Raw genomic sequence first — 21,625 nt, 5'->3', positions numbered from 1 at the left:
GGCAATTTGATGAGTCTTTGTCCTGCAGAGTGAATGAGTGATCAAAGTTTTCAGTGACCTTATGTCTAAGGAGTTCTGCTTTTCCCTCTGGGAAGTCTCAGCACGAGAAGCCATTGGCCTCTGCAGCACCAGGGGGTTGAATTTGTTTGTTGGTTGGTATGGGGCTTTTTTTGGCTGGGATTACAATAAAGGGATCATGCTTGGCCTTTTATCAGAAATCCATAGTTTTCTGTGGTTCTTAAAACATTTCGGTGTATTTTACATTTAAATAGAAATGAGGCCTTCTTGAAACAAATTCATTCTGGTTGGCTTTGCACATTGATGATTAAAGAATATGGTTCTATTTTTTGTTTCATTCTGAGCAATGTCTCATTAGATTTGCATTTTATTTCTTTCCATATCCATCATGATTTGTGTCAGCAGAATGGTTACATAGATGGACAGCTTATTATCAGCCTTAAGTGAGGAAACAGAACACAAGAATGGTTACTAAAAAAAGGGAAAGGTAATTAACTCTGGGTGCCAGAATATAAATGAAGCTTGACATTTCCATTTTGCTAATCCAAATTAACCTCGCCTTCATGTCACAGAGTGCAGGAGGGAATTCTGGGCCTCTGCTGGTGTGTCTGCATCCCCTGGTGTGTCCTGGTGTGCCCAGCAGTTCCCAGCAGTTCCCAGCAGATCCCAGCAGTGTCCAGCAGTTCCCAGCAGTGTCCAGCAGATCCCAGCAGATCCCAGCAGTGTCCAGCAGTTCCCAGCAGTGTCCAGCAGTGTCCAGCAGATCCCAGCAGTGCCCAGCAGATCCCAGCAGTGCCCAGCAGTTCCCAGCAGTTCCCAGCAGTGCCCAGCAGTGCCCAGCAGTTCCCAGCAGTTCCCAGCAGTGCCCAGCAGTGCCCAGCAGATCCCAGCAGATCCTAGCAGATCCCAGCAGTTCCCAGCAGTGCCCAGCAGATCCCAGCAGTGCCCAGCAGTTCCCAGCAGATCCCAGCAGATCCCAGCAGTGCCCAGCAGTGTCCAGCAGATCCCAGCAGATCCCAGCAGATCCCAGCAGTGTCCAGCAGTTCCCAGCAGTTCCCAGCAGTGCCCAGCAGTTCCCAGCAGTTCCCAGCAGATCCCAGCAGTGCCCAGCAGTGTCCAGCAGTTCCCAGCAGTTCCCAGCAGTGCCCAGCAGTGTCCAGCAGATCCCAGCAGTGCCCAGCAGATCCCAGCAGTGCCCAGCAGTGTCCAGCAGATCCCAGCAGTGTCCAGCAGATCCCAGCAGTGTCCAGCAGATCCCAGCAGTGCCCAGCAGTGCCCAGGGGAAGCTGCTGTCACCTGAGAATTCACAATTGTCTTTGCAGTGCACTCCCTGTCCCCCCCTCCCAATGGGCAAAGTAATTGGGCTCCATTATTTGAGATATAAAGTGGGAGTGGGAGGGAGGGTCAGGGAGGATGAATGAAAATGAATTGAGAATCTTTATGTGAAAAGAGGGCTGGAGGGAGCCATGATAACTCTGCACAAATACTTAGAGGGACATTATGGAGAGGACAGAGACCAATTACTGTCATTAGTCATGTGAGCAGAGCAAGGAGCAATGCTGTGTGCTGCTGAGGGAGAGCTGGGCTGTGATGGAAGAGTTTGAAGGGTGGCACCACACAAGGGGTCTCAGGGGAAGGTTTGTCCTGGCCTTGACTGAAGAACCTGCTCTGGAGCTCAGGAGCTGATGTGCTCCTTCCAGCTCCTTCACCAGGACGCTGGGGATGTTTTTGCTGTTTTCATGTCTGCCTGGCATGTATTCCTACTCAGTCATGGACATATTTCCTCTTCTTGTATCAATATTTGAGGTCACACCTTAGGAACCCACCTACAGTTTGTTGCTCCTTTTGATCATACACTGCTCATGGAAATGGGAGGGAAAAGGAGAAAACCTGGGAGGAACCTGAGTGGGAATTGGGGGCAATGTATTAGCATTCACTGAGCTGGGCACAAGAATCACTCAGGAAATTAAAAGCAAGATGATATTTTGAGGTGATAAAACATTAAAGTATGAAACTTGCATTTGACTCAGATCCAGCCTCAATTTTTCCTTTTTAAGCTGCAGTTTTGGAAAAGCTGAACCCTTGCCAGGGACAAGTGCAGGCTCTGGACTCTTGCGAAAGGGAGAAGGAATTAAATTATGGTAGGTGATGAAAAACTTGAGAAATGCAGAAAGAGGACAAAGAAAAAGGTAACCATGGAGGTGAAACAAAAAGGTACAAGAGTTTCCCTACACAATGTGGTAATTGAGGCAGTGTAGTGATTTTCAGGGTGACTCAAAGCCTGACCAAAGAGCTCAGGCAAGGTCCCTGCCCTGGGGCCTTTGACTCAGGGCAGGGTGGTGGTGGTGGTGAACACCAGTGCCCTGCCCTGGGGTGAAGCCTCAGCTTTCCACTGGGAAAGTTACAAACCTTTTGCTCTGTTGGGTTTTTTTGGCTGTTTTTATTTTCCTGTGGTTGGAGATACACCCAAAGAGGGTGTAAAGCCTGTTGCAAAGGCAGCATTTATTTGATAAATCAAACACCCCAAATGCAATGGAACACAAAAGCCTCGGGTGGTTGCTTTGGTGCTGATTTTCCTGTTCTGTGTGTGTGGCTCAGTGGTGAGAAAAGTGCAAGAACTCCTTAGACAAACTGGGAGCAGCACCCAGTGCCCCCCAAGCCCCAGCCCCAGCCCAGCTCCGTGGTCCCTCTCCTGCAGAGCCTGGTCCCTCCCATCATCCCTGTCCTGTTTTTTTCCTTCATTCAGCCCCCTGAGCAGAAGGATCCTCTGAGCAATGATTCAGTCACTGATTTTCTCTCATTGCTTTCACAGCTGTTATTGGAGGTACAGCTGTCACCACATCCATTCAGGGGAAAGAGATGATCCAAGGTGGAAAGAGAGGAAAACACCATTTAAGAAATAAATGCTAAGTTATGATGCCTCTGTTTGCCCGAGAAAGAGAGATTTTTATGCAGCTTTTGGCATTTACAAATCCTTTGTGAAAAGGTCACCCTGTAGTTGGGATCTTATTAATACAGAAGAACGGCCCAGAAAATGTCATGTCTTTTTACCCTGATATTTACCCAGCGAGGAGACACTCAGCACCCCGAGCTGCTGTGGCAGGATGGCATTGAGGAGCTGGGATGGTGGCAGTGCCAGCACTGCCAGGGACCCCGGGAGCAGAGGGGGCCTGGGGCACACCCTGCACTGAGGCACCCAGGGGCTGCCCACTGTGTGCAATGTGCAGAGCTGGAGACAAAAAAAACAAAACAAAAAAACCCCAACCAACCAAAAAAACCAAACAACAGCAACTACAAAAACAAACAAAAAGCTAAATTAAAAGGGAAAAAAAGCACATAACTGTTCTAGAAGCATACCCACATGTTCTATGTGTTATATATGTTCTATGTGTTACATGTGTTCTATGTGTTATATGTTATATATGTTACACATGTTATATGTTATAAAATGTGCTATATTTTATATGTTTATATGCTCTATGGTTATGGTATAACCACACCCAGCAGGTCTGGGGGCAGTGTGTGGAGCTGCAAGGGGAAGGCAGAGTGAACAGAAAAATACAATACAGACTTTTCCTCTGGAAAATCACTCAGGAAAAGTTTGTCACCTGCAGTTTCTATTTCAATCTTTATTCTTTTGCTTTTAATTACGTTTGTGTTCCCTTCCTTCAAGGGAATTTTCATTCAGTTTGCCTTGGTGGTGACTCATTTTACCTGTAATATGTTTATTCTAGCAGGGTGTTTATTTTCACAGGGTGTGTATTGTTTATTTTCACAGGGTGTTTATTTTAGCAGGGTGTGTATTGTTTATTTTCACAGGGTGTGTATTGTTTATTTTAGCAGGGTGTGTATTGTTTATTTTAGCAGGGTTTATTGTTTATTTTAGCAGGGTGTGTATTGTTTATTTTAGCAGGGTGTGTATTTTAGTAGGGTGTTTATTTTAGCAGGGTGTGTATTGTTTATTTTCACAGGGTGTTTATTTTGGCAGGGTGTGTATTGTTTATTTTAGCGGGGTGTTTATTGTTTATTTTCGCAGGGTTCATTGTTTATTTTTATTTTAGTATATGTGAACACTTCGGGCCGTGTCTGTGGCTGTGACTCGGCAGTGCCAGCCCTGGCTGGGGACCCGAGGGAGCTGTGAGCACACACAGCCCATGCCCATCACACTCACACGATTCCTCCTTTCCTAGGAGCTCACACAGTGAAACTTTTTGCCGTTCTGACGAACGGAGCTGCCTGGTTCAGCATTTCCTAACCCACGGCAATGTTTTCATTTTGCTTTTCTCCTTGCTGGACATGCAAGAGCTCCAAGTGGTGTTTATTCCACAGAACAACTGAGGAGCTCTCAACACTCATTTATTTTATTTCCCGTGGGTTTCAGGCTCCCTGTGAGCTGTCCTGTGCCCCGGCATTGCTCTCCTCCAGGACACAGAGCCGGCAGGAGCCAGGAAAGGACACACGTTCTGTCTGGGCTCTCCCTGCATTGCTGCTCACTCACCAATTGTGAGTGACTAAATTCTGCAAAGTCATGGGCAGCACGGCTCTGGTGCTCACTCCACAGCCAGCACCACGCCAGGGAAAGATTTTTCAGGAATGTAATTGCATTCCAAGCTGAACCCAACCCCCAGTGTGGGTTTTTAGGAGCGCACAAAGGAAAATGGGCAGACAGCAAACGAACCAAAGGCTTCTGAAGCCAGCAGATTCAAGAGGCAGGGGAAGGTGAGCCACCCTCGGTGTGGGAGCTCTGCTCTCTAACAATGGATGGTGACAGCTCGTGTACACGTGTGCACACACGGATACTGCAACACCGTGCCAAAGAAATGATGTTTCACATCATTTCTGGTGTCATCTCTGATTAATTTGCATTTCTTTCCTCATTATAGCTCAGCCCTCATTTCAAAGGTGTCCTTCAAACCAGAACACTGGAAGAGGACCAAGAAGTGACAGACAGCAAGGACTGATCTTAAGACAAAGCTCACAGAAGCCATTTCCACTGGCACATCTCTGGGTTAGCACTCCCACCCCACATCCCACATTGCCCCTTCCCACAGACAGTTCCCTCTTTGGAGAATTTGTCTTCCCAGAACTGGTTCATGGTGTCCCAGTGGGCACAGATCCCCTTTTCAGTACAAAGAAATGCCTCAGTCAGTGAGATCAGCCACGGGTCATTCGACAGCTCCAGAGGCACAAGATGCAGAATTCAAACAGCCAGGAGCCATTTATCACCTTGCCAGTGTTATGAATGATGTTCTATTTTTTTCCAATTTATCAAGCAACAAGATTAAATTTAATAGTAAGTTTTTAAAAGTAACAAAATGAATACAATCAAAGTATTGGAGATGACAATTAAAGTATTGGAGATGAAACAATCAAAGTGCATATATTTAAGAATATACAAAATTTGGCAGTAAGTAAATTAGTATAATTGAGGTTCATATAAAGCATAAGCAAAACTGACCGGGGGTACGGGGAGTGGATCCCATTCCTCACGTATCAAAGCATCCAGGCTAACAATCCCACTTATTGACTGTAGGCTACAGAAGTTTCTAGAAAGCTCCTCCTAGTTTCTATTCCTAAAATCTATGTCACTGTGTGTACAGCACATGCTCACTAATGGGTTAGGGGGTCTCTCATCCTTTTGAGGGTCTTATTTCCGGTGAAGGCTCATCATCATCATCAGTGACCGAGGTGTGACCTGCAGGTAGCGCAGGCGCCCTGTGTGACTGAGCAGATGTTTTCCATAACATGACTCTAATTGAGTCCCATGCTTGGAATCATTCCATTTTTGCCCATTTCAAGGTTGAAGCTGTATTTCTAGATGCTGCTTATCAGACCTTCGTCCTTCGACTATTCTTATCTGACTTTCTTCCAACCTCCTTCTTCGACTCCCAACATCTGGAAGATGTCTTTTGTCCTGTCTCACCCATCTCCCCCTTCTCACTCTGTAACAATTGTTTTCTATTGATCGAAATACAATTTTGTTAATATAGTTACAACTTAATTAGCACGAATCACATTTATCACACCAGCACTCCTGCCCCAGTGGGATGTCTGGGCCACTGTGTGAAGTCCCTCCCTGTCCCCAGCTCAGGACCAGCACACCGTGGCCATGGACTGTCCCCAGGGCTGTGAGCCCCTGCTCTCCCCTGCTCAGGGTGGCCCTGCAGGGACACTGAGGACGCCAAGGCCATGGTGGGGTAAATCACAGCTCCACTGGCCACAAAATCGTTGTTAAAATCGCTGGAGAAATCATAAACAGAGCTCGTCTGGGGACATATTTCATCTCAAGCTTTGCTGACGAGGTCAGCTCTGCTCAAACACATCCTTCAGCTGCAGCTCAGCCCTTTCTGCACATCTCTTTTGGGATCTCCATACCTTTGCTAACTCCTGAAACAGTCGCAAAACCCCTGGACTCCTGTCTCCCTAAAATCCTCCCCAAAACTCTTGTCTCTGGGGGCACAGGTGGGTGTTCAGAAAACGTGTGCTCACCTTTCTGCTCACGCTGCTCAATAGACACAGTTTGTTCTTTGCCTAATGCAGAATTAAACATTATGCAACTCACTGAGTGATATGTTTTGTCCCATGAGATATTTGCTTCAGAAATACAAAGACAGAAAAATACTCATCTGCCATTATCATCCCAGTTCTTAATCAGCTGGGACATGCTGCTTCTTCCCCAGGTGAGCAGGCTGGATGGAAACAATGTTCTACCTCTGCCTCCCACAACACCTCTTCCTTTTCCCACGGAAATTTTCCATTTTAATTAGATTCCTTTATTACCACCCTCTCTTCTAGCACATCTTTTCTTGCTGTTAAACTTTTTTCCCTCTACACATCTATTTTTCATTTTCTTCAATTGTCAAGAGCCACAGCATGGGCCTGTGTGCAAGTGCTGGGGGAAGGAGAAGAGAGAGATAAGAAAAGAATAAAAAGAGAGAAAAGATGGGGAAAATTAATCTGGTAATTGTTGGAAAGAATTGTTGTCAGCAGCAAAAGTGTTGACAAGGCACTCCCATGAAACCAGCAAGTTTTCCCGTTTTGCCAGGATGGAGGTCACACCCACAGTCCCTTCTGCACCCCAAAAGTTAAGGGGGAGTCAAGCCCTCACTGCCTTTACAGCCACTGCTCTGCCTTCAGGACTTTATTCAGAGGACAAAGCAAGCAGAAATGGGTAATTCGTGCTTTCTGAGGCAGCTCTGGTCCCCGATGCTGAGCAGAGGGATGCTCCCAGCAGTGCTGTGCACTGTGGGGAGAGCTGAGCTTGGCTTTCCTGGGTGCATGTTAATGCTTACATTTGCATTGCAACTCCAATGAAAAATTTATGACCGTTAAACTTCTGTATGTCATAATTAAACACAAACAATAATTTCCAAATAACTGTTTACCATGCTGCATATTCAATTGTGCAATCAATCTCAGTGACTCTTTTTCCTTGCAGATGAAGGGAGGTGGGCCCTGCTGTGCTTGCACTGCAGCCCGTGGAAGATGAAGAGTCAATCTGACATTTCAGGAGAGAGCAGTTACCTGCGGAATAAAGAGATTGAAGCCCTGTCATTCCCAAATAGATGCCACCTCCTCCTGCTATTTGTTTGGAGGAAGCCACACAGAGAGATGGATGGGACAGCTGCTGTTCCAACATTAATCTCAATGCAGAGAGAGGGAAGCAGCTGCTTGCAGAGCTCTGCCAGGGGACCCAGGACCTGAGTGAGGTGGTCCCAGCCCTGCCACCAGCAGCTGTGCCACAGCCAGGACCTGCTCGGGGAGGGGACAGGGACCAAGTGACCAGCAGAGACGCCCATGCCTGTGACAGCTCTAACAACGAGCAGGCAAGGGCAGGGAAAGCTCCGGGAACCGCAGAGGAAAAGGACCTTGGCATGAAGACAGGGTCCTGGCAATCCCTGGGCACTGCTGTCCTTGCCAGCTCAGGTGGCTCTGCTGGCAGTGCCCAGGGTGCCCAGAGAGCACCAGGGTGCTGTGGGAGATGAGGGTTGGTTCAGGGAGTCATTGCTGCGGTTCAGAGCTGCCTGTTGTGGCATAAAACCTGAACTGGTGACCTGGCAATGGGTGCTGATGGGTGATGGCTTCACAGGGAACTGCATTTATCCTGAAACAAGGTGGATAAACGACATAATGGAGTTCAGTGGTGCAATAGGAACAACAGTGTCCTTTTACATTACTAACAGCACACACTGCTGTCTGCATCCCCCTCTCCCGAGGACACAGAGGAAGCTCTTTGTAAATAGGATGTCTGAGTTAATGTCCTCTCCCAAAGAGTGCATTCATCTCCCTTTGTGAATGCAGTCTGGGGAGTAAGGACTGGGCGGGGTGGGAGGGAGATCTCTCCCAACCTGAGCCTTGTGGGGATGGACAGAACCTCTCTGGCTGCAGGGGATGGACAGAACCTCTCTGGCTGCCCCTGAGCTCTGCTGCCTCCATGAGCAGTGTCAAGGAGTCTGCAGTGTACTCGTTATCTCAGCAATTGGTTCTGCAGGATTTCTTCTCCAGACTGTGGGTTTAGATTGTCCCCAGGTCGGTTCTAGTGACTGGAAGTTATTTCCACCCAGAGACTCCCTGAAATTGAATATTGTCCCAGACTGGGTCCCTCCAGACGTTTCTGTACCTCCAGTCCCTGGTCCTGCAGAGGGGACAGGGCTGGCACACCTGAGCCCAGGCAGCAGCCAACAGGGCATTGCTCCAAGTGACTTTGGGTGTGCTCAGCTCCTGCACAGCCAGAAGATTTCAGCTCTCTGGGCTGTCAAATTGCTGGCCTTCATAAGGACTGATTCCCTAATTAAATTAAATTCTTTAGCAGTATTTAATGTTGCATATGCAACATTAATTTTTGTGCTAGCCTGATCAGTGCCATATTCACACTTGTTTATTCTCAGGGTGTTAACCCAAAGTCTGTTGTAAACACATTTTCACAGGTCAAAAGCAAAGCATAAAAAAATCAACAAAAATATTTTCATCATGAAGATTTACAGTTCTACAGTAAATGTGGCGAGAGAAAGAGAGTCTTGAGAGCAGGAGAGGCTGTTGGAGGGCTCTGCTGCTCTGACCTGTCATCCCCCAGGGGAGCTGCTCTCACAGCCACATCCAGCAAACCCTACCTGGGAGTTTAACCAACCCCTGAACATTTTATCTTCCCCTCAGGCTGAGCCCTGTGTCCTGCCTGGGCAGGAGCTTTTACACAGGGTGAAAAGTTTAAGGGAAGAAAGAGGCTCTGAAAGGCACAGAACCCTGGCTTTGGACTGCACAGATTAAACTGCTCCCATTGGGACTTCAAAACTGTGTCCAACAAATGCAATTTATTGTCTCTTCCCCTGCCTTCAGTCCCTAACAGAGCTGTTCCCATTCTGGGGAAACCCCTGGAGAAGCGTCAGCATCCTGAGCAGCCCTCGTGAGCAGAACTGAGTTAGGGAAGAGAGCAGAGCAGAGCAGAGCAGACAGATTTCATTTCCTGTCTATCAGGTTCTGTTTGCTCCACAGACAGGTCCCTATCACGGCTGTGGCCAGAGTGCAGCCAGCAGACTGGAATGGAAAGGCTGCTGAAGAGCCTGGCACTGTTACTGGATGAACTCATCCCCACTGCCCAGGGCACTGCAATTCACTGGGCACATCCCAGCCCTGTGCAGTGCTCACCTGGCTGCAGCTCAAAGCACCCCTGATGTGCACCCAGCTGAGACCAAAGTGCTGCTGAAAACCTTCTCTGTGCCCTGATCCTCCACACACTGCTGCAAACCCCTCTCACACACCCAGCCCTTTTCCAGCATCTGTAACACATCACGGACAAACCGCTGGAACAGCCCGGCAGGGACTCACCCAGCCCTGGCACAGACTCCAGGCACCCTGGGCAGATACACAGGAGGCACCATCAGGAGGTGAGGGCAGGAAAATTTACCCTGGAATTGCTAACAAGCCCTGCATTTCCTTGCTAGCACATAAACAAGGGAATTGGACCCTCTTGCTGCATTAATGCCACTTGTGGAAACTAACTTGGGAGGCTGGATGTTTTTTCCAGGGTAAGGAGATGTTCCAATTACCAGCAAATTGCCAGCACTTGGAACAACGCTGCATATTAATTCAAAGCAAGTGAATGTTCACTGAATTACCCAGAAGAGTAAACAGCTTTTTGTGGGGTGTATAAACAATCCCAGGGTAGCAAAGAAATTGGGAAAAGAGATTTTAAAAACTAATTTGCCTGGGCAGAGAAAAAAAAAAAATTCAAAGGAAGTGAGTAAAAGAAAGGGTGCTCAGTGAAATGGCTATTTCATTTTGGTTGTTACAAGCTGGGTCCTGTATCTGTGAGTGAAGGAGCAGCCCCAGGCTGCCCATCACCCCAGCACTGCACTGAGACTTTCCTGGCACAGGGAACACGAGCAGCCCCATCCCTGCCCCACAGCCTGGGGCTGTCCCAGGCTCCCCATGGCAGGAGGAACATGGATCAAACGCTGTGGGAGGGAAGGGGGCTCAGGGGCTGCTGCACCTTGCACATGAACCAAACTCCAGCCCAGTGTCCATCCCAGCCACCACTGACCAGCCAAGGTGCAGTAAATGCACGTGGCTTCAGAGGCTTTTCCAGCATTTTCTTTTTTCCCAGCTCAGCTCCCTCATCACTGAGCTAATGCACTAATGGACACTCACTATTACCTAACTTCCGACCTAATGGGCACAGCAAATAAGTGAAAGGCTCATAAAATCAAATTTACTGAGCATCATTCCTTTTGCTGTCCATTAACTGAAACTATTTATCAGGTTAAGCAGATCCAGGGGATGGAACTATATTCATCTTGTATTAATGCTGTCCCAGGGACATTTCAGGGTCCCAGGCTCTCCAGCAATTGCAGGGAAGAGGCCAAGCTCTGGCTCCTGTGGTGGTTTCAGAAGCACAGGGGGTGCCCTGTGACATGGGTGGGTTTCTTCTCTTTGAGGCATGAAGGAGCTCCAGTCCAGTGCAACACTCCCAGGAGCAGGAAAGAGCTGTTAACCTCAGTGACAGCATTGGTTTATAAACACCAAAACTAGAGACAGATCAGATGAACTTTAAAAAATTCCATGTATATATATTTAAAGGGTTTTCCCTTGCTAAGTTACTTTTTTTCCTTTCTAAACTCCCAAGGCCCCAGTAAAGCCAGTCAATATGTCATTACAATCATTTGGGGACCACTAAAGCTTTGAAAAATAGCATTTGCACTGTGGATTTAAAGAAACCATTTGAACCACAGTGAGCCTTGAAGATAACTTTGAGATGCATTTTTATTTCTCAATGATTTCTGGAGAACCATTGAAAGAAATGAAAACTCTGCACCCTGGACAGACACAGGCTGGTAAAGCACTGAGGGGAATAAAAATATCATCAATACTTGTCAGGAGCATCCCCCAAGCTCAGTTCTGTGAGCTGCAGCTCTCCTGCCCCCCTGCCCATAACCCCATCAACACCCAGAGCCTCTCCCTGCACCTTTGGGTGCTGCTGGTCCCTGGCAGCTCCTTCTGGGGGAGCTTTCCTGCCTGAAATGGAGTTTGGTCCCCAGGAACCCAGCACCTCCCCTCTCCTTTCTGCACTAAAACCAGGCAGCAGCTTCATTGCATCCAAGTAATGACATTTCAGACTTAAAAGCCGTGCTGTGCACACAATTCACAATGCATCCAACAGCCTCTAATGTCTCCTGACCTACTTCTCAGATCCTTCATTGCATCTGCTTAAGATAAAGCCCTTGCTGGGATTAAAGCATCCATGGCATATGTCCAAAGGTCACAGAAGGCCATGCTGGAACCACAAACCAAGGAAACTGCTCCTGGCAGTTTCAGTGCTGTATTTTACCTTCAGGACAGGAAAAAACTTATTAAAACTGTGAATTATCACACCCGTGGGAAGAGCTGGAGCCTCTCATTGCAGAGTGGTGCCTCCCAGCCAAACCCAGCCTCTGAACACACCTCTCTTCCTGTAAGGTGAGAACAAGACATCAACAGAAATTAGGATCTGGTTTCGCTCTTAAATAACTTGATTTTCTTCAATACTTGTGCTATAAAGGGAATTAAGTATTAAAGGATTTGAAGCCATGAAACGATGAAGTGCCTGGTTTTCAATGTTCTCAGCTGTGGGTTCATTTGGTCTCCAGCACAGGTTCACTTTGCAGTGGAGTACCAAATGCATTTGGAACATTTCTCAAGCACTCCCAGCTGGCAGCAGAGCGAGTTTGGTTCTGAAGGCCACGGTGGTGCCAGCTCTGAGCAGGAGCCAGAGCCTGGAGAAGTGACAGGGATGCACAGAGAAGTGACAGGGATGCACAGTCTCACCTGTGGGACTCTGTGTAACAATGGGAATGAATTCTGAATTTCCCCTTTTTGTGAGCCCCTCTCTGTGCCCTGAGAGAGGCTGGGGACAAACTGAAGCCAAGCCTGGTGTCCCCCTGAAATGAGGGGAGTCCCCCTGTCACCCTGTGCCATGGCAGTGTTCAGGGGGAAGTCCAAGCGTTCCAGGTGATGTCCAAGCCACAGCAGAGCAGTGAGAGAGCAGCAGTGCAGTGTGATCTGGTTGCAGTTGATGTTGCAGATGTCTCAGCAGTGCAGTGTGAGCTGTTGCAGTTCATGTTGCAGATGTCTCAGCAGTGCAGTGTGATGTGGTTGCAGTTGATGTTGCAGATGTCTCAGCAGTGCAGTGTGATCTGGTTGCAGTTCATGTTGCAGATGTCTCAGCAGTGCAGTGTGAGCTGTTGCAGTTCATTTGCAGATGTCTCAGTGCAGCTCAGGCTGTTTCCTCTCCCCCATTAGCCTCAGCTCTGGCAGAGGATGCTGCTGCACTTCGGGGACCGTTCCTCAATCCCCAGCTCCCAGTGACACTGCTTCCATTGCACTGGTGGTGACTGCAGAAAAATTCCTTTGTTTCTGCAGGATCAGGCCTCCAGGAGCCCACGGTTCAGACACTGCTGCTCGGCCCTTCCAGCTGGGTCAATATTTGAAGCTGCTGTAAGTGCACACCTGGCACCTGGCAGTGCCTCCTGCAGAGGAGCTGAAAACGCAGCTGTCCCAGGTCCCCAGGGTCTGTGGGAATGTCACTATTTGTGTTTAATTTCTCTTGTCAGAGATAGGAAACTCCTGGAATTCTATTTAAAATCTTGCCACCTTCTTGCACACTGAATTTCTGTTCCAGCAGGAATTGGACTTCCAGTCTGAAGCTCTTGTCCTGTCAGTGAACGATGACACAAGGTATGTGATGTGAGACAAATCTTTCTGGTTTTTCACAGGAAGTTTCATTATTTCAATTTTCTCATGTTCCAAAGATGAAAACTAACTCCCATACAAGGAGTCCTCTGGAGGATGGACAATTTCGGTTTTGTCAAAGGCTCTGTTTGAACAAAATATAATTTTACTTGAGCCTGACTCGTGGAAAGTGTCAGAAAACCAAAACATTCAGTTCTGCAAACACAAGCAGGCACTCCTCTCTGAGCATCCTGGAACGAGGCTGGAATTCTGGCCCCTTCCCAAAGCGGATTTTTCCTTCCAGGCTCTCCCTGGAATACACGTTTTGTTGGAACTCTGTGGCCTCCAGCACCTGCTGCTGCGGTGAAGGGCTGTGTTCCACAGGAAGCCAGCCCATCCAAATCTGGGCAGATCAGCCCTTATCACTTATTTATGAGAGTTAATTTCGTGTGCTGGCATTTCACACGCCATATGGAGCATTGGCTGCCCGAGCCAAGCTGCAGGCAGCTCTCAGCTGCCTTTTTTTGTTGTTGTTGTTTTAAATGCTGCTGCTCGTGACTGAAGCAAGGTTAATCACTGCTTTGACTGAGAAAAATCACTTCTTGAGGCACCCCAAATCCTCTCCTGCAGGCAGGATTATGGCACAGAGGGCTCTGCCTGCCTGGTGCCCAGCATTCACAAACAGATTGCCCCGGTGGGTGCAGACACAGATAATGACACGCTGGGCGTGTGCAGCCACGTGTATTAATTGTCAGCAGCACCAGCTCCTGCTGGAATTTGCTCATCTGATGGTGCCAGGGCAAGAGCCCAGCGGGATTTGCCCTCACAGCCTGTGTGCTGCAGCCCCAGCCCTGCTCTGTGCTCTGGGCCACTACCGTGGCTGAGAAACCTCTCCTCACCACTGCCTGCTGTTCCATCGGGAGTCTCTGTCACTTTTGGGAACCTTCTTGTAAGGGTATCAAGGCCCAGGTTTGACCAGAAACTCTTCTAGTGTAAATAAAACTCGAGCTGTGCAGGCTGGGGATTTGCATTGCTCCAGCTGCCCCATAAGCTGATCCCTGACATCCATCCAGACAAAAATAAACATCCAAAAATACACAGCTATTCTCAGTATTACTCCTTTTCAGATGAGGTATGTCTCCAAAGATAGCACTGAGATAGATTCACAGGGAGGTTGTGGCTTTTGGTATTTGCTGTATGAGAATGACATTTATGATAAGAAAAATGGAAGGCATGTGGAGCAGTAATGATGGCAATAACACTTCACTGGGGACAGAGAAGTGATCTAAGGAAATGAAAGCTGCAATGGCAGCAGGGCTGAGGTGGGCTCAGCTTTGTCTGGGTGGGATGAGCAGAACAGCCCTGGCTGCTCCTGAGCCACCCCCAGGGCCTGAGCACAAATGTGGGTACAAAACCTGGGTCCCCCATGCACCCTCCCTCACCACAGCTCCAATTCCCTCTCCTTTCCCCCACAAAAATCTCTTTTCTCCTGGAGATTTCCACTGCTAGTGGATTGTACAAAAACCTGTTTGTTCTCTTCATTTATGAGGCATCTTTGATCTATCTGTGAAATGCTACAAACGCTGTAATAGAAAACTCTTCTCATTACAGTCTGAAATTAAAATTTAGTAGAAGATGCACAAAGCAGAATAAACTTCCAATTAAAATCTAAACACTGTACTGAAAAAGAAAACTGGAGGGAGCTCCTAGGTTTCTTTGCATTAAAAATGCCTGAGATTTAATTTCACTGTGACATCTCCTTGGAATTACACTGCTAATTGATCAAATTTTGTCTGTCTGTTATTTAAACTTTCAATAAAACTTAGATTAATGGAAGGTGTAATCCTCCCGGGCAGAACAAATATTCCCATTGTTCGTGTCAGGTATGGAATAGCAATGCCCTCACTAACAGCTTCTGCATTCAACCTGGGAACAAGAAGTTAATCATAAAAGTGTGGTGATTCCTTAATTGCCTGAATGAAATTTTCTCTGTGTGCCATTCTCCCCACCCCCAGTGCCCACAGCTGCTGCTCAGATCCTCAAAACCACACAGGCAGCATTTCCAGGACTGACTTGCTTTGTTCCTGGTGCAAATGAAACCCCAGCTCGCTCTGCCCATGGTCTCCCAGAAAGACAGAACCACCTTCAAAGAAAAAAAAAAAAAAAAAAAAAAAAAAGCAGGCACCAGCTTGATGGAATCACAGAATTAATGAGGCTGGAAAGACATTTAGGACCCCAAGCCCACCTGTTCCCCCAGCACTGCCAAGGCCACCACTGAACCCTGTCCCTAAATCTGCATGTCTTTTAAATCTGCCCTTCAAATCTGTCCAGGGATGGGGACTCCATCACTGCCCGGGGCAGCCTGTTCCAGGGCTGGGCACCCTTTCCATGCAGAAATTTCCCCAGTGTCCAATCTGAACCCCCCTGACACAGCCCGGGACTATTTCCTCCCATCCCTTGTGACTTTCTGGAGTGGATTCTGCAGTAAAAATCAGCTCTGGCACCACAGAGAGAGAAGCCTGAGCCTGGAGCATCCCACCCTCCTGGAATGCCCAGGGTACCTCTGTGCATCCCTGCAGCTTCTAGACCAGCTCAGGGGGACCCCGAAATTCCTACCTGGCTGTGTGGACAGAAGTGTTGAAAACTCTCTTGGGCACACAGCAGTGAGACCCAGCCCTGCTGGGCTGGCACAGGCACCCACAGGAGCTGCAGCTGTAAATATAAATATAAATATAAATATAAATATAAATATAAATATAAATATAAATATAAATATAAATATAAATATGCCTTTTGGTAGCACAGGACACCTCGACCCCCAGATTTTGAAGATTTGGTGATTTTCCTACACAATGCACTTGCTGACACAATGTATTTTTGGATGCTTTTTGGTGGTAAAACCATTTCTCTATTTCAAGCTGAGTTTGAATAAATTATAGAAAGCCTCTCCAAGATGCAGAATGCTTTCCAAATTGCTTATTTTAGTTTTCCATGGCAGTGAGGACTAAAATCTCTCATATTTTTAGAGAAAGTGATCGACAGGCCAAGTGCCACCTGTGGGCTGAAATGGTTCTGGCTCCAGAAAACCGGGACCAGTCTTGGACAAAGCACAGACAACACTGACACTGTTCACAGATACCAACACCAACATGCTGCAAAGAATTAGAGCCCAGTTTTTACCATTCCTTTCCACTGTGACAGCAATGTATCTATGCCAAACTCTTAATATCCACAAGAGGAGGAAATCATGCAGTGTTTTTTCCTGATTTCTGCCTTTCCAGCAAATTTACTCTCTGCCAGACTAAGACCTCTGGCACTGCATCTAATAAAAGTCAAAGAGGAGCACTAACAAGAGGGAGGAAGAATTCAGGAAGGAACACCTACTTTGTATTCCTGCAGTGGTCCTGTTTGTTGTGAAGTGCTAAATTAACTCCCATTAATTCATTGTGAAAACAAGCTGTAGAAAATAGCAAGGAACTTATAGTTTTTTTCTGAATTAATGCTGCATGGTAGCACTTTATTTTAAGAATAATTACCAGTAATTCAATGGTGGAAAAACCAATCTTTTGATGCCTCTGAAGCACGTCAGCAGTAGATGGCTATGGCTATACCTGCTGGGAGTCCTGCTTAAAATATAGTCAAATATTTTCATAGCTGTGATTCATCTTTTCATCCTCCTAGGCCTGTGCTATATTTATTACACACACACTTTGGGAGGAGAAGAAGGAAAAATCTGGTGTACCTGAAATAGGAATAGAAGGGTGAGTCTCAGGCGCTCTGCTCACACCCAGCCAGGTGTCACCGGGACATCACTGTGGACAGGAGCCAGCAGGAGGGACGCTGAGCCTCAGCCCAGACTGCAGCTCCTCAGGCTGGCCGTGACCTGGCAGAGGTGACAGCCCTTGGAGGCTGAGCTGAGCTGGGCTGGGCTGGGTTTGCAGGGCTGAGCTGGGCTGGACTGGAATGGAATGGCTGGGCTGGGATTGCTGGGCCAGGCTGGGCTGGGCAGGGTTGGCAGGGCTGGGCTGAGCTGAGCTGGGCTGGGCTGGGTTTGCAGGGCTGGGCAGGGTTTGCAGGGCTGAGCTGGGCTGGGCTGGGATTGCTGGGCCAGGCAGGGTTGGCAGGGTTTGCAGGGCTGAGCTGGGCTGGGCTGGGCAGGGTTTGCAGGGCTGGGCTGGGCTGGGCTGGGCCGGGCTCTGCTCCCTGCAGAGCTCTGACATCGCTCAGCTGAAACACAGCAGGGTCCTCCCTGCTGGGCTGTGCTGGGGCTTGGCAGGAATCTGCATAAATGATGGGTCCAGGTGAGTGGCACACACCATCCTCATTAAACTATCAGTGGGGCTGCAAATAGAAAAGATTCATGTCTGCTGCAGGAGGCTCTCAGGGATCAATATGCTCCAACATATGTTTTAATACTTCCTCGGTTCTCAAACGTGTCTCCTGGGATTTCTTTATTTATCATTTTCCCCCAAGGTTATGAAGCCAACTGTTTTTTTATGTGCTCTGAGGCAGAGACCTGATTTTCATAATAAATCTCTTTCCTAGAAGGTGAAAAGCATGAAGCTGTGTTTCTTATCCCAACAGAGCATGATCAGATTACCCTGCACAGAGCCCTGCTGAGAGCTGCCAGAGTGCTCAGCACACCTTTGGGGAGATTATTGTTCCAAAAGGGGCTAAACACAACTTCTGCTTGTTGGTGCTTCTGGAACATTTTCTCCTCCCTTTATCTCTCCTTTTCGCAGAGGATGCTGTGCTTTGATGTCTCTGTAGCACAGATCACACTGAGAGCTGAGGGGGCTGTGCAGATCCTTACTGGAAGTGGGAACAGCCATCGTCTGCAGCCCAGGGAATGAGATTTGATAGGAAAGAAAGGGAAAAGGGCAGGAGACTGTGTCGGAGCACGTGGGAGATGCAGAGCAGCCCTGGTTGTGCTGGCCTAGGAGCACAAACCAGTTCACATCTGCTCTGTAAACTTGGCTTCTGAGGCTCGTGTGCTCGGTAACTAACCCAGCTCCTCGTCAAACTAATTAATTGAGAGAGCACAAGGGGCCACTTGAAGCCAGTTCCTGGCAGAATGCTGTGAGCAGCCCCCCTTGCTCAGCGCAGAGCACAGGGCTGGGCTCTCCAAGACAAGTTCAGCTGTGAGCTGTGGGGTGGGTGCAGCAGGAGCGGGGTGGGGTCACCCAGGAGGGGTTTGGTGCACCAGGAGCGGGGTGGGGTCACCCAGGAGGGGTTTGGTGCACCAGGAGCAGGTTGGCTCTGACCCCTGGCCCCTCGTGGTGCTCTGCTGGTCCTGGGGGCTGTGATGCTCCTGGATCCCCCCCTTCTGCTGGCCCCAGAGGCCACTGCCACAGCCCAGGGTCACCACGGCCACACAAATCCTCCACCCGAGGTCACCTTGTCCTGCTCCTTAGCCCCAGGGAGAGACTGGGTGCTCTGCAGTAAATGGGTGATGAACAAACCGTGTGTGCCACCTCCCACGCTGCCGGTGCTGCAGCTCCTGTGAGCCCATCACTGCTGGGTGGGAAGCAAAGACACAACATTTCACACCCTGCTCTCATTAGCTGTGTGTGCGTGTGCTGCTCTTTTCTGCTGCACTTCTTCCCCCTCTCACAGCAAAACCACAGGGCAGAAAGGAGCACTGCTGGATTCAAACCTGGGCCTTTAGACAAGAAATCATTGTATTCCAAAAACCCTGCCCCAGGGGTAATGATTCATCCAAATACAAATCCAAAATCAACAAAAGAAACGAAGTCTTTGCAATTGCAGTACCCGACCTAGGAGAGCCCAAACTACCCCAGTATTGCACTGGAAATGCCATTTATTTGTATTCACACCACCATGGAAAAAAACCCCCAAATCAGTCCAGCACTGAATGGCATCACCTTGCCATGCAGTGCCCTTGCCTGGCAGGGGAGGGGACAGCCTGGCAGCTGTCCCATGGCACAGGATGTGCTGAGGAGCTGCCCTGCAAGCCCAGCATCCACACGGTCCCCGATGGCCCTGATGTGCTGCTGAGCTGTCAGCAGCCCTTGTATCCCAGTGGTGTTTGTGCCACCTGGCCTGCAGGAAGGTGAGGGCTCTGCAGGGAGTGGGAGCAGTGCTGCTCAGCCCCACCATCACCTGCCAGGTGGCTCAAACAGCCTGCACTGTATTTACAAAATATTGTTAATCAAGAGCCGCAGTTCGAGGCATTTGAGTGGCATATCCAGTGGCAAACAGGCTGCAAAACCACTGTGCTGAGGCCACCTTCCTAATGAATGCAAAGTGGGGGCAATCAATCAGGGCCGGCAGCCAGGGCTGGCACCGCCTCTGCAAATGCAAATTGAACGAACAATAATGAGTGTGATCTAATTAGTGCACACAGCTGCAGAGTTACAGCCTTGTGTAGGACACACCTTGTTAAATGTCATGGTCTGTATCCCAGAGTGTGTGAGAAAAGGATGGAGGTTTGCCACGTGCACACCGTGTACAGCACAGACAGGTGGATTCTTGGTGACAAATGCATTATCCTCAGCAGGTGAGCTCTGGGTTGGGTAGTGCAAGGGTCTCCTTAAAAGTCAGCTAATTTCTGGCTCCTGGTGCAACCATGCAGGTTTCTTTTGCATCATCCAGTCAGCTCGGTGTTTGAAGCACTCGGTGTGAGGCGATGATAAATGATTCAGGACCGGCAGCTCAAATTCATTCTCTGGATGGAGCCACCCTCAATTCTCTCAAGCAGTGTTTGGGCTGGATGCACACCCTGAGCATCACAGGCCCTGGGAGCTTCTGAGTCACTCCTGCCTCAGTCCCAGTTGTGTTCCTGCTGACTTGGTTGCTTGAAGCAGTCTAAAGAGTAAAAATCCCATGGGAAAAGGCACGTGCCAGCAAACAGTTGATCCTGGCTTCCCTGACCCTACTGCCCCCAGACAGCTGTGCCCAGGCTCATGGCTGGGCACTGAGACCTGCCCTGGGACAGTCACAATGTCACCCAGGGCTGCCCAGAGGGACCCAAAGACCGCCAGGTGAGCGAGCCCATCCCATGGCACACAGTCCTGTGGAGCCCCTCCCTCTGAGAAGCAGCTCCGTGCATTGCTCTGGCCTCTGCTTGACCTGCTCGGGGACTAGGGACACATTTGGCACCAAGAGGAAGAACACCCGGGGCAACATTTTTCCACGAGACGCTTTTATTCAAATCCACGTCGGGAATTTGGCGAAAGAAATATTTCAGGCAATTCTTTTGCCTTTGTTGCTTTTATGTTCAGCAGTATCTTGTCTTCCTGTAAGATCCCCGGTGACACTGCAGGGGATGGTGGGATGGTGTTTAAATATTGATGTTTTAGCAGCCTATGGGTCTAATATGATTTAAATTATGCACATTTTTATCGGACTCTGAGGTTCATCAGCAATTAGTCTCTCCCAGCTGCACAGGCGGGTGTTCAGCAGCTCTCTATTGATTTCTGCCTCAACCTCTGAATTTTAGTGACGGGCTGCATCTTCTTGCACACTCATTTGCACACTCCTTGTACACTGCACACTCCTCGCACACTTATTTGCACACCCATCTGCACACTCAGTGCACACCCATTTGCACACTCCTTGCACACTCCTTATTCACTCCTTATGCGCTCCTTCGCTTGGCCCTCGATTACTCATTCAAGGAGTGTGCGGGGAGAGTGCTCGAGTGTAAGGAGTGTGTGAGGAGTGTGCACCGAGTGTGATCGATTGCTTGATGCTAGATTGCTAATGCCTGCCGATCGATTAGATCGGCGATCGACTGCTAATGCCTGCCGATCGATTAGATCGGCGATCGACTGCTAATGCCTGCCGATCGATTAGATCGGCGATCGATTGATCACGCCTGCCGATCGATTAGCTCGGCGATCGATTGATCGCGCCTGCCGATCGATTAGATCGGCGATCGATTGCTAATGCCTGCCGATCGATTAGCTCGGCGATCGATTGCTAATGCCTGCCCATCGATTCGATCGGCGATCGACTGCTAATGCCTGCGGATCGATTAGCTCGGTGATCGATTGCTAATGCCTGCCGATCGATTAGATCGGCGATCGATTGATCGCGCCTGCCGATCGATTAGATCGGCGATCGATTGCTAATGCCTGCCGATCGATTAGATCGGCGATCGATTGATCGCGCCTGCCGATCGATTAGATCGGCGATCGATTGCTAATGCCTGCCGATCGATTAGATCGGCGATCGATTGCTAATGCCTGCCGATCGATTAGATCGGCGATCGATTGCTAATGCCTGCCGATCGATTAGCTCGGCGATCGATTGCTAATGCCTGCCGATCGATTAGCTCGGCGATCGATTGATCGCGCCTGCCGATCGATTAGCTCGGCGATCGATTGCTAATGCCTGCCGATCGATTAGATCGGCGATCGATTGCTAATGCCTGCCGATCGAT

General features: G+C 48.8%; 1 long non-coding RNA gene across 1 annotated transcript; it reads right to left on the bottom strand.

Annotated features, from left to right (window-relative positions):
• Positions 1 to 5,288: 5,288 nt before the first annotated feature.
• LOC148221468 (uncharacterized) lies at positions 5,289 to 17,051 on the bottom strand. The gene is made up of 3 exons (XR_015807896.1): positions 16,961 to 17,051; positions 15,835 to 15,930; positions 5,289 to 7,542 (listed from the first exon to the last, which is right to left on the bottom strand). It is a non-coding gene; the product is annotated as an uncharacterized LOC148221468 (long non-coding RNA).
• Between the last annotated feature and the right edge of the window lie 4,574 nt (positions 17,052 to 21,625).

The sequence above is a fragment of the Sturnus vulgaris genome, chromosome 21 (assembly GCF_052056855.1).
Source record: "Sturnus vulgaris isolate bStuVul1 chromosome 21, bStuVul1.hap1, whole genome shotgun sequence".
Classification (NCBI taxonomy): Eukaryota; Metazoa; Chordata; class Aves; order Passeriformes; family Sturnidae; genus Sturnus; species Sturnus vulgaris.
Note: the sequence above shows the minus strand (reverse complement) of the source record. Positions and strands in the feature narration are given on the sequence as shown.